Below are 18,575 nucleotides of genomic sequence, written 5' to 3' on the forward strand. Positions count from 1 at the left end.
TGCCATTCTCATATGGGTGGGTATTTCCTATTTTTAGAGATGGTCAATAGTTTTTTTTTTTAATGGCAGGGTTTTTTACGAGACCTGAAAACAACCCTTTCCCCCTTTTCTTCCTTCTCATTCCTTTTTTCATTTCACTGCAGGGAAAAAGGGAGAGAAAGGAGGGAAACCCATTTATTTATTTTTGGTAAAAATTTTGAATAAATAAAAAATGATTCCTTGTGAAATAAAAAGTATTTCAGCATGTTTGAGATTTTTGTTTAAAACAAACTCTCTACTAATTTCTATCAGCTGTAGCTATCTTTTATTAATGAGTCCAACACCGTTTTCATTCTCGGCTATGTATTGTTGAGGCCAGGGCGATTGAAACTAGGTCTTTTTCTGAGCTGGTCTGCACACCATTTTTGTACTGATTTAACTACATCTGTTTAGAAACTAATATAATTAAATTGGCACAACCCCTTGTAGTATGCAGTTAGGCCAGTATGAAGGGGCATATAGCAATATGACTTATTTTTGAAAAATATATGGAGCTAAATTGTGTGTGTGTGTGTGTGTGTGTGTATGACCTGAGTTACATTACAAGGACCTGATACTGTGGAGATACTCTGGAGAGGCCGTCGGTCTTGCCTGCTGCTGCCCCAAGACTATCAGCCACAGATTTTTATACTCTGTAAATATAGTTTACTGTAACGTCCTTTGCAGTACTGTAAATTATTCTTCTACCCGGTGCTTGGTGCATCCCTATTATAGAACTTACTATATATTTTGTATTTGTCATCTATTTAGAGACCTTGGATGATATCCTGGCTCCATAGAAGACTATGACAAATTTGGCTTGGATGCATTTCTAAAGGAATAGAGTGCCACTGTAATAGTGACACTTTAAAAGCCGGCTGAGATCGGGTTGGTTGAAAAGGGGGAAACTAAATTGTTTTCAATTATTTTTATTTATTTCTTCTTTTTGGAAAATTTTACATTAAAAAGGGAAAACTTTGATCTGTTTAATAATTAATAATAAATAAATATAATGCCAATAAATAAATAATGGAACATTTCCCCTTCCCTTCAAATTTTTTTTGGAAATTGTTTTGAATAGCCACCTGTGCACATAATAGTGCATAAAAGTGGAACAACAGTGTAATAATGGATGACAGTCTTTTAGAGCAGGTTAAAATATAATAGGCACTTATCTATATTTACTAGTTTTTACTGTTTCTTTTTGCTTTGCAAAATAGTTCAGGAAATAGAACAGCTAAAAAGTTTTGTGTGCCCAATGTTTTTGTTGTACGTGCTGTTTTAAGCACTTAAAATATAATGTAAAAAAACCACCATGATTTGAGGCAGAAGAAAAACAACTGCAGGGTTTTACAGCTGTATAATTCTTTATCTGCTTCAGCAAAGCAAAATAAATTAAACACAATCTCAGAAGTGGTCAATTAAAAAAACCCAACCAACCCAAATTATGAGCTATTTGCTTTTATTTCTAAGATTCCCTCTCATACAGCTTCCCTCTCAAATCTCTGATGGAAATTTTTCAATTATTTTATGTTGAAGTTTGTTGTAAAAAGAGCACAAAATCATTAATAAGGCTACTTAAACACTAACATCACAATCCTTTTAGATTTATGAACCAGTATTGTTTGCTCTATGTATAATACTGATCGCAAAGGGCAGGTGTTGCCTAGCTCGCTGTGGGGGCAGGTGTTGGGGGGAGAGAGGGGAATAGGGGAAGGTGCAAGGAACAGTCTCCTGAATAGGGTCCAGGCACAATCTCAGGCCGTAACCTCCCTGGGAGCCCATCACAAGCACTGCATTAATGAATGGTGTGAGTTTCAGACTGGTGGCCTTAGACTTCACAAAGGGCATGCATTGACTGCTAGGAAATGCTTGTCCCAGCCCACCCCCACCACGCCAGAGCTGGGTCAGAGGAAGGAGAAGCCCATGCTTTATCCTGTAGAAGTGTATAAAATGGATCACTTAGACCTGCATGGCACTTTTCCATCACAATGACTCCAGGTGCAGCTACCAAGAATACTCCTCCTTACCCACCCCCACATCCTGGACACAACCGTGCTCAAAGTAACTTGACAGTAATGAGAGAATTGAAAAATCCAGCTAGCCAGAAAAATCCTTGTTGATACATTGTTCTCCTGGTTAACTTTTTTGATAATTTTGATTTGGATACTTTTCTTCTCTCTGGTAGGCTTTTCCTCTTCTTCTTCTTCTTCTTCTCCTCCAGTAGAGGGCACTCTTAAACAGAAAATAGCACAGCTCTCAGATTATTTTCTTGTTTTGAACATCAAAACACCCCCTGTTCTCAACTGCAAAAAGATCTCAGACAATTTCAGCTTTGAGCAAGTATTTTTAACTTGCTGTTTTTTATTTTAAAGCCTGCCCTGCTACTTTCCTGCACTCAGTCTTGTCTACGGGGAAAATGCTAGAATCATATCCATCAACTACTGCAGATGTACCACATTGCCCTGTACAATTACTGTATAGTTCATTCGTCCAGAAATGACCATGGTGCCAAATGATATTGGGAGGGGCTGAACAACTGGTCAAGGGGATTTTCTCTGCATAAATGACAGGTGGTTCTCTAATTACTATCTGTGGACATTACATAAGCACTCGTGCATTATTTTATACACATCACCTCCTGGAGCCATGGTATGCACATTAAGCCATACCTCAGTGAATTCTGCTTGAAAGCCTTTCAGAAGCAGCACATGAACGAACATGGAGTATTGTGGTATGAACAAGTGACTGATACCCTCTTGTTTGTAAACAGTTATTGAATGAGTGTCTGTGGGCAAATAGTCATGAACCTGAGAGAAACCAGAGCAGCTAGAAATCAACAGCATCCTCCCCATCCTGCTCAAATTATTTTGGAATCTGGATTGGTTTATTATTGAAACATTTTTTTTGTGATGGGCTACATTTATCTACTCATAGACCACAGCAAAAATTCAATATACCTAAGTCTCTTATAATTTTCTCCGTATATAAGCTCTTTTACTGAGATATGGAGGGCCTAAGGTTTGTGCCACTGTTGAAGACAAAATGGAAAGATTTGATAGCACTGGAAAAAAATCAATCTGGTGTCTTTTATAACTAAATTAATTTATATATAAATAAATAAAAGAGCAGGAGCAAAAGAAGCTGCTGCAGCTTCAGAAAATATGTGAATGAAATGACTTTATCACGGTTTTGTTCTGAACACAATGGGAGTGCATGTGTGGTTGGGAGCCAAAACTCAGCTGTATCAGAGAAGCAAGACCAAAAGGAAGGTATATGGATTGAGAATCAAAAGGGAAGGACATTAGTGCCATCAACAGATTGAGATGGAAGAAGAACTGAAGGAGAGGACCATGGAGTGCAGCACAAAGAACACTTAAAATGATTTCTAATGTAAGTTTTAAACATGAAATATTACAGTAGAACCTCAGAGTTACAAACACGTCAGGAATGGAGGTTGTTCGTAACTCTGAACAAGTTATGGTTGTTCTTTCAAAAGTTTACAACTGAACATAGACTTAATACATCTTTGAAACTTTACTATACAGAAGAAAAAATGCTGCTTCTAACCATCTTAATTTATAAGAAACAAGCACAGAAATAGTTTCTTTACCTTGTCATTTAAAAAAACCTTTCCCTTTAAATTTTTTTAGTAGTTTACATTTAACACAGTACTGTACTGTACAGTATTTGGGTTATTTTGTCTCTGCTGCCTGATTTGCGTACTTCTGGTTCCAAATGAGGTGTGTGTGGCTGACCGGTCAGTTTGTAACTCTGAGGTTTTACTGTATTTTTGACCAGTCTTCAGTATAGCACAAAAATGAAACAAAGCACTTTGCATATATTATACTGATTTTTTTTTTAAATAACATTTGAAACATATTTGGGGAAAAGAATATTTTGCGCACAAGCAGTAATTTTTTGAAACAAACTAATATACTTAGTTATTAGCTCAATAAGCTTTCTTCCTATGGTGTGAGTATACAACTGTGATATTGTGATGCCTTTAGTGTGCTGTTAAAGTTAAGAACTCTTAATGTGTGGCAGGAGCCGTTTTATTCTCAGAATAGCTTCAGCCTGTTACAGTGAAGATATGTGCACTGTTTTCTTATGGAGACTTTACTTTTGTTCTTTCTTCTTGTTGTTTTCCTTAATTTAAAAGTAAAAATAATTGAGTGGAAGTACATAGTTGCTCTTTGGGAATGGAAAAACATGTCTGTAAATGTCCTGGCAGAGTAAGTAGATGCCTCTGCTAGTGTGGTATAGAATGATGTATTTGTTGTCATGAAAAAGCGAGGAGCATTGGTTCCAAATAGAAAATAATCTGAGAAACTGAAGTGTCAAAAGTGGAGAAACTGCATGAGTTTTTATGCAAGTGGTGAGCCTGGTATATCGCTCCTTCTAGTGGCAGCCATCACAGTGAGAGAAGCAGCCCAGATCTTGAATTGTGACATCATGTCCCAGATTCTGAATCCAAACAATTCAAATCTAGGACTGAAGATTTGGACGAGAAGCTGGAAAAGACCTTTCAAAGGAGCATGAAAAAATGAAACAAAGCGGAATCAGGAGAAGTGTCTGTGAGCAGTGGTAGCAAACCGACGGCAGAAAAAGAAATGGCCCAGAAAAAGAAATGCTCCTGCTGTCCTGCTGCTGCTGGTAGCACACCACTTGAAATAGCTGGTTTGAGAGTGGGGAAGGGGGGAGGGAGGAAGAACCATCCTCCTGTTTGCTGAGGGGTAATAAAAGCCATTTTGTGGTTGCTACTTCAGTCTGGAATAGCCTCTGTGCCCCTCCTCGGGGGAATGGCCAGTGGAACTGTGCAGTGGCAAATCCATTCACCCTGCCTCCAATTCTGCAGTGCTCAGGGAGATCCTGCCATGAGAATGGGCCTCTGCAAACTTGGGAGTGGGGAGGCAGGAATGCCTATGACTTGCTCATTAGAAGTGGTTACGTTGTAAATGTAGATGGATGCTGAGTTTCCTAAATTGTGTTGAGGTGCACGTAGTATTAGCGGTATAAGAGCTAAACTAGAGCCCAAAGCTGAGACTTTTTCAGAGGTGCCGAGGGGAAATTTCTTATATTTCATGGGAATTGGGAGTCCAAATCTCATCTTTAAACCTCTTCATTCTTTAAACCTCCGGTTGCATTCTACTTAATGTTCTCTGTGACTGATAGTGAATATGATATCAGAAGGGTAACTTGAAAAGTAACTACATGAGCTAGAAAAGGACAAGATTAAAGGATTGCATGGTCCATAGAAAGATTCCTTGCACTGGGTAGCCAAAGTGCAAAAGTATCATCAGCATACAGTGTGGTGCATGCCATGACATCTGTCTCCATGATACACAACATTAGTTGAAAGATAAAGCAGAGTAAGCCATATAGAGCTAGATAGAATTAGTTTAGATACAAGAGTTCTCACAGATGAGCTATGCCTTCGCTGCAATCTGCTTGGTCTTGGAGTGTATAGAGATAGGGTTGAATCCCTTAAGGTTGCTTGTGATTCCTCTAGTGGTGGGCTATGAAGTACAAGCTGCTGGAAACCAGTTGGATCAGCAGTATATATGAAGTAGGCCAGGCATTTTTGTGTACACTTAGTAAACATGGTTATTTGGGATTCAGTCGTGTCAATGTTGTTTCTCTTGTTTTGCTGTGTAAAAAGCAAAAGTCACATGTCATCTAAGAAAGTCCGTGATGCACATCCTTCTCCACCTTCTTCGTCATCATCATTAATGCAAATCCCAAAGGAACATGACCTTCTAGTAAACTGAGCACCACCCAGCTTTATTTCCGGCTAGGTCTTAAGGTGATCTGTCTGTATATTTATTTTATGTCCGCCACTGGCAATTTTACTGTGCTACTTAAGCTTTTGACTCCCACATGCTAACCAGCTGCCTTCCTCAGTACATATGCTGGTGAATTCATTGGTCTGCCATTCCAATATGTCTATACCAAGAAAGCCATTGAAACCGAACGAGTGCTGAGGGATGGAGGTGGTTGCGTAGTTTGGCTTACAACATCCTCATTTCTGATTTTTTCCTCTCACTGGATGTGGAGCAGTTGACGAAGATGATGAGAATCAAAAAGGTCAATCTAGTGTTCTTCAGCCATCCTCAGTGCCCATATTTTACTTCCATACAATAGAGTTGGTATAACTGTGGTTCTCTAGATCTGTGCTTCATGGACAGCTTGATATCACAACATTGCTAGAGAGGCTGCTGAAGACCCAAAACATGGCAACAGCTACTGCTCTACTAGTGTCCGCATCTTTTCAGCATTCTCCAGCACTGTGTATGCAAAATATTTGACAGTTTGCCACATGTATGATGTCCCGTCCAGACAGGTTAACTTTGAGCTAATTGTAATCTGGAGTTGGAGGCAGCTTTTATGGCCAGGGACTTACTTTATCCAAATTAATAGCCAGACCAATGTGTGCTACTTTTTGCCCAACCAGACTGGCCATCAGTTGCAGCAGTTCACCAAACTGAGCCAACAAGGCAATGTCCTCAGCGTGTGATGGGTTGGATCACAGAGACCCCCTTGGGGCTGCCAACTGATGTGCCGAGACTACCTCTGAGCCCATTTTCCCTGGCAGTTTGGGACTTCAGATCCTTGCCTTGTTTGAGCCAGACACGCTAGCCTGCTATAAACACAGATCCAGGTTTGAACTACGTCCCACAAACTGCAGGCTTAACTGAAAACAGTTTAAGAAGTGCTCCTGTCTCCAACACTCAAGTACCCAGCTCCTAATGGGGTCCAAACCTCAAATAAATCTGTTTTTACCCTGTATAAAGCTTATACAAGGTAAACTCATAAATTGTTCACCCTCTATAACACTGATAGAGAGATATATACAGCTATTTGCTCACCCAGGTATTAATACATACTCTGGGTAAATTAATAAGTAAAAAGTGATTTTATTAAATACAAAAAGTAGGATTTAAGTGGTTCCAAGTAATAACAGACAGAACAAAGTGAATTACCAAGCAAAATAAAATAAAACACGCAAGTCTAAACCTAATACAGTCAGAAAACTAAATACAGATAAAATCTCACCCTCAGAGATGTTTCAATAAGCTTCTATCACAGACTGGACGCCTTCCTAGTCTGGGCACAATTCTTTCCCCTGGTACAACCCTTGTTCCAGCTCAGGTGGTAGCTAGGGGATTTCTCATAACTGCAGCCCCCTTTGTTCCCTTCCACCCCCTTATATATCTTGCACAAGGCGGGAATCCTTTGTCCCTCTCTGGGTTCCCATCCCCCCTTCTAAATGGAAAAGAACCTGGTTAAAGATGGATTCCAGTTCAGGTGACATGATCACATGTCACTGTCCTGGTCTACACTAGGACTTTAGGTCGAATTTAGCAACGTTAAATCGATTTAAACCTGCACCCGTCCACACAGTGAAGCCCTTTATTTCGACTTAAAGGGCTCTTAAAATCGATTTCCTTACTCCACCCCTGACAAGTGGATTAGCGCTTAAATCGATGTTCCCAGCTCGAATTTGGGGTACTGTGGACACAATTCGATGGTATTGGCCTCCGGGAGCTATCCCAGAGTGCTCCATTCTGACCGCTCTGGACAGCACTCTCAACTCAGATGCACTGGCCAGGTAGACAGGAAAAGAACCGCGAACTTTTGAATCTCATTTCCTGTTTGGCCAGCGTGGCAAGCTGCAGGTGACCATGCAGAGCTCATCAGCACAGGTGACCATGATGGAGTCCCAGAATCGCAAAAGAGCTCCAGCATGGACCGAACGGGAGGTACGGGATCTGATCGCTGTTTGGGGAGAGGAATCCGTGCTATCAGAACTCCGTTCCAGTTTTCGAAATGCCAAAACCTTTGTGAAAATCTCCCAGGGCATGAAGGACAGAGGCCATAACAGGGACCCGAAGCAGTGCCGCGTGAAACTGAAGGAGCTGAGGCAAGCCTACCAGAAAACCAGAGAGGTGAACAGCCGCTCTGGGTCAGAGCCCCAAACATGCCGCTTCTATGATGAGCTGCATGCCATTTTAGGGGGTTCAGCCACCACTACCCCAGCCATGTTGTTTGACTCCTTCAATGGAGATGGAGGCAATACGGAAGCAGGTTTTGGGGACGAAGAAGATGAGGAGGAGGAGGAGGTTGTAGATAGCTCACAGCAAGCAAGCGGAGAAACCGGTTTTCCCGACAGCCAGGAACTGTTTCTCACCCTAGACCTGGAGCCAGTACCCCCCGAACCCACCCAAGGCTGCCTCCTGGACCCAGCAGGCGGAGAAGGGACCTCTGGTGAGTGTACCTTTTAAAATGCTATACATGGTTTAAAAGCAAGCATGTGAAAGGATTACTTTGCCCTGGCATTTGCGGTTCTCCTAGATGTAGTCCTAAAGCCTTTGCAAAAGGTTTCTGGGGAGGGCAGCCTTATTTCGTCCTTCATGGTAGGACACTTTTATCACTCCAGGCCAGTAACACATACTCGGGAATCACTGTAGAACAAAGCATTGCAGTGTATGTTTGCTGGCATTCAACCAAAATCCGTTCTTTCTCTCTCTGTGTTATCCTCAGGAGAGTGAGATATAATTCATGGTCACCTGGTTGAAATAGGGTGCTTTTCTTCAGGGACACTCAGTATAGCCCATTCCTGCTGGGCTGTTTGCCTGTGGCTGAACAGAAATGTTCCCCGCTGTTAGCCACAGGGAGGGGGGAAGGTTGAGGGGGTAGTCACGCGGTGGGAGGAGGCAAAATGCGACCTTGTAACGAAAGCACATGTGCTATGTATGTAATGTTAACAGCAAGGTTTACCCTGAAAGAGTGTAGCGACTGTTTTATAAAATGTGTCTTTTTAAATACCGCTGTCCCTTTTTTTTTCTCCACCAGCTGCATGTGTTTCAATGATCACAGGATCTTCTCCTTCCCAGAGGCTAGTGAAGCTTAGAAAGAAAAAAAAACGCACTCGCGATGAAATGTTCTCCGAGCTCATGCTGTCCTCCCACACTGACAGAGCACAGACGAATGCGTGGAGGCAAATAATGTCAGAGTGCAGGAAAGCACAAAATGACCGGGAGGAGAGGTGGAGGGCTGAAGAGAGTAAGTGGCGGGCTGAAGAGAGTAAGTGGCGGGCTGAAGACAGGGCTGAAGCTCAAATGTGGCGGCAGCGTGATGAGAGGAGGCAGGATTCAATGCTGAGGCTGCTGCAGGACCAAACCAGAATGCTCCAGTGTATGGTTGAGCTGCAGCAAAGGCAGCTGGAGCACAGACTGCCACTGCTGCCCCTCTGTAACCAACCGCCCTCCTCCCCAAGTTCCATAGCCTCCACACCCAGACGCCCAAGAACGCGGTGGGGGGGCCTCCGGCCAACCAGCCACTCCACAACAGAGGATTGCCCAAAAAAAAGAAGGCTGTCATTCAATAAATTTTAAAGTTGTAAACTTTTGAAGTGCTGTGCTTAAAGTGCTGTGTGGCATTTTCCTTCCCTCCTCCACCACCCCTCCTGGGATACTTTGGTAGTCATCTCCCTATTTGTGTGATGAATGAATAACGAATGCATGACTGTGAAGCAGCAATGACTTTATTGCCTCTGCAAGCGGTGATTAAAGGGAGGAGGGGAGGGTGGTTAGCTTACAGGGAAGTAGAGTGAACCAAGGGGCGGGGGGTTTCATCAAGGAGAAACAAACAGAACTTTCACACTGTAGCCTGGCCAGTCATGAAACTGGTTTTCAAAGCTTCTCTGATGCGTACCGCGCCCTCCTGAGCTCTTCTAACCGCCCTGGTGTCTGGCTGCGCGTAACCAGCAGCTAGGCGATTTGCCTCAGCCTCCCACCCCACCATAAACGTCTCCCCCTTACTCTCACAGATATTGTGGAGCACACAGCAAGCAGTAATAACAGTGGGAATATTGGTTTCGCTGAGGTCTAAGCGAGTCAGTCAACTGCGCCAGCGCGCCTTTAAACGTCCAAATGCACATTCTACCACCATTCTGCACTTGCTCAGCCTATAGTTGAACAGCTCCTGACCACTGTCCAGGCTGCCTGTGTACGGCTTCATGAGCCATGGCATTAAGGGGTAGGCTGGGTCCCCAAGGATACATATAGGCATTTCAACATCCCCAACAGTTATTTTCTGGTCTGGGAAGAAAGTCCCTTCCTGCAGCTTTTGAAACAGACCAGAGTTCCTGAAGATGCGAGCGTCATGCACCTTTCCCGGCCATCCCACGTTGATGTTGGTGAAACGTCCCTTGTGATCCACCAGAGCTTGCAGCACTATCGAAAAGTACCCCTTGCGGTTTATGTACTCGCCGGCTTGGTGCTCTGGTGCCAAGATAGGGATATGGGTTCCGTCTATAGCCCCACCACAGTTAGGGAATCCCATTGCAGCAAAGCCATCCACTATGACCTGCACATTTCCCAGGGTCACTACCCTTGATATCAGCAGATCTTTGATTGCGTGAGCTACTTGCATCACAGCAGCCCCCACAGTAGATTTGCCCACTCCAAATTGATTCCCAACTGACCGGTAGCTGTCTGGCGTTGCAAGCTTCCACAGGGCTATCGCCACTCGCTTCTCAACTGTGAGGGCTGCTCTCATCCTGGTATTCATGCGCTTCAGGGCAGGGGAAAGCAAGTCACAAAGTTCCATGAAAGTGCCCTTACGCATGCGAAAGTTTCGCAGCCACTGGGAATCGTCCCAGACCTGCAACACTATGCGGTCCCACCAGTCTGTGCTTGTTTCCCGAGCCCAGAATCGGCGTTCCACAGCATGAACCTGCCCCATTAGCACCATGATGCATGCATTGGCAGGGCCCATGCTTTCAGAGAAATCTGTGTCCATGTCCTGATCACTCACGGGACCGCGCTGACGTCGCCTCCTCGCCCGGTATCGCGTTGCCATGTTCTGGTGCTGCATATACTGCTGGATAATGCGTGTGGTGGTTGATGTGCTCCTAATTGCCAAAATGAGCTCAGCGGCCTCCATGCTTGCCTTGGTATGGCGTCCGCACAGAAAAAAGGCGCGGAACGATTGTCTGCCGTTGCTCTGACGGAGGGAGGGGCGACTGACGACACGGCTTACAGGGTTGGCTTCAGGGAGCTAAAATCAACAAAGGGTGTGCCTGTACATCAAGGAGTATTTCAGGCAGGACTGCACGGAGGGTTCAATAAGAAATGGTGCACCAAAGTTATCGTTGTTATTGGAACAAGGAGGTTAGCCTGGCCTCTGATTGATACATGGCTAGATTAACCTCGCTGCGCCTTCTCTGTGACTGACTGCAGTGTGATCTAGACAGGGGAGGAGGAAAATGAGTACAAAACAAATCTGGTCTATTTCTTGTTCTGACCCACTCCATCTATCCTTTACATCTTTGGCTGGCAGCAGACAAAAAAGGCGCGAAATGATTGTCTGCCCTTGCTTTCACGGGGGGAGGGAGGGTGGGAACGGGTTCCTGACGATATGTACCCAGAACCACCCGCGACAATGTTTTAGCCCCATCAGGCATTGGGATATCAACCCAGAATTCCAATGGGCAGCGGAGACTGCGGGAACTGTGGGATAGCTACCCACAGTGCAACGCTCCGGAAGTCGATGCTTGCCTCGGTACTGTGGAAGCGCTCCGCCGAGTTAATGCACTTAATGCACTTAGAGCATTTTCTGTGGGGACACACACACTCGAATATATAAAACCGATTTCAAAAAAACCGACTTCTATAAATTCGACCTAATTTCGTAGTGTAGACATACCCTCTTCATTACCGACTTGCCAGCACACAGGCAAGTAAACACTTACAAGTAAACAGAGCCATCTACAGTCAATTGTCCTGGTTCATGGAAGCCATCAAGATTCCAAACCACCATTAATGGCCCACACTTTGCATAATTACAATAGGCTCTCAGAGTTATATTTCATATTTCTAGTTTCAGATATAAGAATGATACATACATACAAATAGGATGACCACACTCAGTAGATTATAAGCTTTATAATGATACCTTACAAGAGACCTTTTGCGTGAAGCATATTCCAGTCACATTATATTCACACTCATTAGCATATTTTCATAAAATCATGTAGAGTGCAACGTCACACAGCATATTTGACATCTCGAAGCAGAATGGTGGTCAGCTTAACACCATGCATCAACGAATCAAAATGGATATTGAACAGTAGTAACAAACGCAGCCTTGCCGAACTCCCATGGAGATAGAAAATCATTCTGTGTACAGTATATGCCACTTATTTGAACACAACTTTACGTACCATTATAGTGTCACTGATAGAAGAGCTCTGTCTTCCCAGGGGTACCATGTCACCTCGTCAGATCCCACAAACTTGCTTGATGCACTGAATCAAAGGCCTGATGGAAGTCTATAAAAAGTGCTGAATACAGCTTATTAAATTCAGCCACCTTCTTAAAAAGCTGTCTCAAGATAAAGATCTGGTTGGCAGTGGAACAATTAGGTCTAAAGCCACAGTGAGAATCTCAGCCTTTGCCATGAAATTCATCATTGATTTGAAACATTAACACTGAAGCAGAGACTGTCCCTGGGACTGACAGCTGTGTGCCTTCTGTAGCTGCTACATTCAGCCTTATCACCCTTTTTTGAACAGAGGCAGAACAATTTCCTTCTTCCAGTCATTCAGGATGATACTAGTTAGCCAGATGGTCTGGAAGAGCCTATGCAGCATGGTACAACAATACTATCAACTATCTTCACAACCAAGGCGTGATGTTACAAACACCTGGTGCCTTCACAGATTTCAGTTTATGGACTGCAATTAGGATCTCTTCTTGGCTGAAGAGGATGTCTCTACCTGAACTTCTTGCCTTTCTTCAGATGCAAGAGGGACTGCAGACAATGGGCAATTTAGTAGTGTTTTTAAATGATTTTTCCATCAACGCAACTGATTCTGCAGGCTCTGGCTGACACTGGGCAAGCTGGTGCAAACCTCCCCTGCAGACACTGTAAAAGTTGAATAGAGGGTGTGGAGATTGTGACTGGTGCAGCCTGTTATTGACTAGCTGCCTGCGTCAACCACCAGATTCCTTGAAGCCTCATCTCCCTTAATTAAACAGCTAAAGAGATGTACAGAGCAAAAGTTGTTGTTGAAACAATAACTCAGGAACCTGCAGAAGGTATTGTATACTATACTGAGGAGCTAAGGATTCTGCTGCACCATATGCCATTTTAGTTCTGGACAAAACAAAGTTCTCCTGTTGTGGACAAAGGTAGAATAATGTACTACACACCCATGGCAGGAAGACTACATGTAATGGCTCAGTCTCAAGCACCAAGCCTGCTAAGGGAAACTAGAGCTAATGAACTTTTCTTTCTCTCATTGTACACCCATTTCCTCAAGCTATAGCTATTTTAGAGCTCACTACCTAGCTTTCAGGTTTGGTTTTGGGTACATCAGTAAATATCGTGGATTCCCTAGAGCAGTGGTCTCCAAACGTTTTTGATTGCGCACCCCTATCAGTAAAAATTTTTGAGCATGCACCCCCAATATATATTTATTTATTTATGTATAAATTATATACATGTACTAAATTAAAAAACGATGAGATAAAAATGAAATAAACAATATTTTTAAAATATTTTTTTATTTCATTTTAGTTATTAATGATACAAAAGCATTTTTGCTCTCACTAAAAATAATTATTAATAATCATTTCAGTGAGAGCAATGCGATTGAATAGGCTTTATTATTTTTGCAAATCTGGGTTTAACACTTTGCGATGCAGCGGGCGCTCAGGGTGGGGTGCGGGGTCTGGGAGGGAGGCAGGGTGTGGGAGGGCGCTCAGGGTGGGGTGCGGGGTCTGGGAGGGAGGCAGGGTGTGGGAGGGCGCTCAGGGTGGGGTGCGGGGTCTGGGAGGGAGGCAGGGTGTGGGAGGGCGCTCAGGGTGGGGTGCGGGGTCTGGGAGGGAGGCAGGGTGTGGGAGGGCGCTCAGGGTGGGGTGCGGAGTCTGGGAGTGCGCTCAGGGTGGGGTGCGGAGTCTGGGAGTGCGCTCAGGGTGGGGGTGCGGGGTCTGGGAGGGAGGCAGGGTGTGGGAGGGCGCTCAGGGTGGGATGCGGGGTCTGGGAGGGAGGCAGGGTGTGGGAGGGCGCTCAGGGTGGGATGCGGGGTCTGGGAGGGAGGCAGGGTGTGGGAGGGCGCTCAGGGTGGGATGCGGGGTCTGGGAGTGCGCTCAGGGTGGGGGTGCGGAAGGAGGCTCAGGGCTGGGGCAGGCAGGAGGTGCAGAGCACTTACCTGGGGCAGCTCCTGTTTGCTGCAGGGGTTTGCGGGTGGCTCTGCATAGCGCAGCCCCACCCCCATGGCCACGATTCTGGGAGCTGCCCCCCCGGCAGGCAGGGCACCCGGACCGCAGGGCCTTTAGGGCCCTGGGCTAAGGGGGCCCGGCCTGCAGCTCTAAAGCCCCGCTCGGCACGCGGCCCTGCGAGCACGGGCCGGGGGACTCAGGAGGAGCAGGGGCAGCCAGCGGCTGGAGAGAAGCGGCGCTTTCCCGTTCAAAGCGCCGCTTCTCTCCGGCCCGCTTTGAAGGGGAAAGCGCCGCTTCTCTCCGGCAGCTGGCTCCGCGGCTGCCCCTGCTCCTCCACGGGCCGGAGGACTCAGGGCCGCCCCCTCCACGCCTCCGGCGGCGCTCCTCCTGCTGTGCCCCCCAATCGGTCATCTGGCGCACCCCGCTTTGGAGACCACTGCCCTACCGTTATGGTTTGATTTCTAAATTTAAATACGTGCTTTGTAGAGAGAAAATTGCATATGAAGGGCCGTTACTGCTCTTCTTCCCCCGTGCAAAGCCACCAATTTCAGTGGGGTTGCAGGGGAGTTAAGTGAAGGCAGAATGTGATCATAGGTTAATAATTAAACATTTTCAGGAGGCATGCTCTCCTGAGCCCTCTGAGGGGTGCTATGTCTGCTGACTCACTTGAACATGAAGTGAACCCATTCTTCACTTGTAATTGTACGTGAGAGAAAGAGAGATTGAGATTCCACCCACCGTTAAAAAGTCTGGCTGCAGGGTAAAAAGCGAAGAACAACAATAACAAAAAATCAAATGCCTATATGCCAGATAGACACAACTGGCTGTGTGCCACTGCTGATGCATCTGCAGTACAGGCCATGCACCAGATCCTTAACGTAGGCTGGGAAGGTGATTGATTTAAACAAAATTAACCAGTGTACAAGTCAATAATGGTTGTAGCTCTATTAGAACAAAACAAAGTGTGCAGTCACCATTGACAGCATGTGCAATTGAATACATGATTTAAAAACAGCAAAATAAGCACTTTCTAGGAGCAGAAAAGGTGACAGTAAAACTGTCTTTAAAGAAAGTGTTATGGGTTTTAATTGTGTTTATAATTAAATATTAATTGCATTATTTAATCTTGATATTCTAAGCACAATACCTAAGTATGCCTGATTGGGAATGTGAGTTCACCACTGTATCTTGCTCTATGGATTCATAATTTGCATATCCGAATACTGTTACAGAATTTTTCCAAATTAAAATGTCTGTTGTGGAATGTGTGTAGTGGGATGCTGGCTTTGAGTGACAGGAAAACTAAGTCGAGTAAAAATGTGCCACCAATAAGAAAGTGCCTGATGGTTCTTGCAAATGAATTCTTTATTCATCACTTCAGCAGTTCTCTGTTGCATAGATGAAATCCCTTCTGATGTTTCTGTTCCTTTTGAAGAAGGGACGGGTGACCTGACTGGAAAACATCCCCTGGAGGTGATGTACAGTTGGTAATACTGCAGGCTCTGTGCGCAGTGGTAGCCCACACTCAACTGAGTCACCATGTCAGCACTAAGATTTAAGAAGAATCTCTACAAGAAGCAACTATAATCTGAGTAGGAATTTAAATAAAATCCCAAGTGAACACCCTTATTAAAAAAAAGTAGGACTTGATGTGTGCTTCTGTATGAAATACATACTAAATATTAAGTTTAATTTAAAAAACAAAAATGAGCCACATTTTCTTCCCATTTCTTAAGGCACTTTCATTTTAAAAGCAAACTTGAAGTTTCATTTCCTGAAGGACAAATATGATGATGATGACGATGAGTTTTCCGGCAGTTTTACATCACTGAACAATAGAAAGGATCATATTTTAAAGACAAACTTAAAACCACCAAACTTCTGTTAGCCATGTCCCCTTGTCATTGTATTGAAAATAATCAGCATCCTTAATTTGACACTGGCAAGTTTGCTCCTTTTGGAAATTTATCTTCTTGCAGTCTTCACCAATGAAAATCACTGTCTCCCTTTCGTCCACCTCTAGCTCTGGATGCTTGAAGAATATTCAGTATACTGAATCAAAAAGAGAAATGAAATGGAGGGAGGAGGGGTGACTGTTAGGGGTGGGCTCCATGTTTATTTCATTACCTATTTTTCATCTTCACTTCTTTCCTGGCTGTACCAAAGTATAAAAGGTAGAGGCCAACATTTAAAAACACAGGTTAAAGCCCTACCCTTAAGTAATGAGCATTAGGTTCCTAAATACGGATTCAGCAGCTTAAATAAAAGTGATTGGACTTTAAAAGGCAGTGAGTCCCTGCTAGTCCCACTGACTTTGTTTCCCATATGACACATGGCCCCAGGATAGAGAAAACAAAGGTGGAGGCTGGAGTAGCAGCTGTGAATGGCTTTGCTACTGTTCCATAAACTGGGCAAAGGGTGAGCATTTTGCCCCTTCAGGATTCACCAGCACCCAGCTGGGTTACTCATTCTGGGTACAGGGGAAGTGATTTTCAGCCTTAAGATCTGTGCACACATCTCCCATTGGAGTAAACTGGAGGACAGCCTTCAGAATGAAAATCATATGAGATGTAAAATCATTATTCTGCTACAAGCAATTTATCTTTGGAATGGGGCCCACCAAAATCCTGGATCCAGGTTCACAGCTCTAACTTATCTTTACAGTGGACTGAATCAAAACATATATTCCTAATATCCCCAAAATGGGGATATTTGGATTCAGATCGAAATCTTGAAGTTGAAGAGTTTGGGATCTGGGAATTCTGTGCCACCTATGATAGAGATATGGGGATTGATTCTTTTTTCACTTACACTGGGTAACTAACTCCACTGATGTCACCAGAGATACACCCATGCAAGTGAAAGGAGAGCTGGGACCATGATGCTTAAATCCTGATCTGATATTTACATATGGGGTCATGGATTGAGTCTCTGTCTCTTTAATTTGAAAAAAAAAATCCCATCAGCCTATCTCATTCTGTCCCTTGGTACATATGCATGCACATATACATGTACTGAATAAAAACTTTAATTATCTGTCTTTACTGATTATTTTGGGGGTGATGATGCTGGAGTCATAAGCATTCGTTTCTGTAATGTTATCCCACTCCACCTACTCACCATGTGTTAAACTGCTATGGTATTTTTGTTCTTCTCTTGTCTAGTGCTCTCCAGCCTTCTCTTTTCTCACCATTGACTTATGAGAACTGATTCGTTGTTATTTCTCTCTGTCTCTTTCTTCCTATTTGAAACTGTGTGTGAGTGAAATGAGGGAAGAACACTGGGTTGTTCTCCCCTCTTTGCGTTGGTGTTTACTCTGAGTCATACCAACAGCTTGATGCTCCTGAAAACTTTTCTGGTGGGAGAATCAACAGCATGGAGACAGCAGAAGGTTCTGCAGTTGCTGTCCACTGTTGACTCAAGAATATAAATATGGATGAATAAGATACATTCTGGTGGCGATTTGCACCCACTCGTCTTGTGTATACAGCGTTTCTCTCAGGAAGCAAACCTTGAGGTTCAAAGTTTACTTGCTGCTTGTCAATTTAAGATGGGCTTATTGGGAAGGGATTTTGACTGGCAGCTACCTCACCCTCCCAGGGATCTACTGAACTGTAGTCAATGTGATAAGAGGGAACTGTTATTTATGTCATGGTACCACCTTGAGGCTCCAACTGAGATCGGGCCCTATTGTATTAAGCACTACATGTTTGCTCAGTAAGACAAAGTCCCTGCCCCAAAGATATGGGAGAAAGGCAGTATTGTTATCCCCATTTTACAGGTGGGGAACTAAGGCATCGAGAGATTAAATGACTTGTCCAAGATCACCGAGCAAATGGATACCGGAGGTGGGACTGAACTCATGCTGCCCCAACTGAATGAATTTGCTGTAAGCCCGTCTTTCCCCTCTGCAAAAGTGAGAGAGTAAAGGATAAGAAACAATAATAAGTAAGTAAAGGCTAAGAAACAATAATAGAATCATCAGATGGAAATAGTGAGGGTGAGTAACAAAGGAGCCCACTTATACCAGCAATCCACTTTGCCAGGGAGAAGGTGCTATAACCTGACCATGCTATAAAATGACGTTGGCTTGCTTGAATAGTTGGGACCAAAAGGTATTGTTATAAATCAGGTTTCCAAAATGTGTTACAGTTCTGATCTTTCCCTGGCTGAACCCAGGCAGACCAAATAATGCCATGCTAGGATCTTGGGACTATCACTGTTATAACACCTTCTTCCAACACAGTAGTTTGGCTAGTGCAGATGAGCCCTCAGGGAGAGAGCGCACCAGGATGGAAGAAAAAACACACTTGAGAAGTTCCAGTT

General features: G+C 44.1%; 1 long non-coding RNA gene across 2 annotated transcripts; it reads right to left on the reverse strand.

Annotated features, from left to right (window-relative positions):
- Positions 1-1,519: 1,519 nt before the first annotated feature.
- LOC311514403 lies at positions 1,520-14,453 on the reverse strand. Of its 2 annotated transcripts, none has more exons than XR_014709874.1 (3): positions 14,240-14,453; positions 12,248-12,951; positions 1,520-2,253 (listed from the first exon to the last, which is right to left on the reverse strand). It is a non-coding gene; the product is annotated as an uncharacterized lncRNA (long non-coding RNA). The 2 variants fall into 2 exon arrangements; XR_014709875.1 differs by lacking the exon at positions 1,520-2,253 and adding an exon at positions 10,909-11,270.
- Positions 14,454-18,575: the final 4,122 nt, after the last annotated feature.

The sequence above is a fragment of the Lepidochelys olivacea genome (genome assembly GCF_965140295.1).
Source record: "Lepidochelys olivacea isolate rLepOli2 genome assembly, chromosome: 1".
Taxonomy (NCBI): Eukaryota; Metazoa; Chordata; order Testudines; family Cheloniidae; genus Lepidochelys; species Lepidochelys olivacea.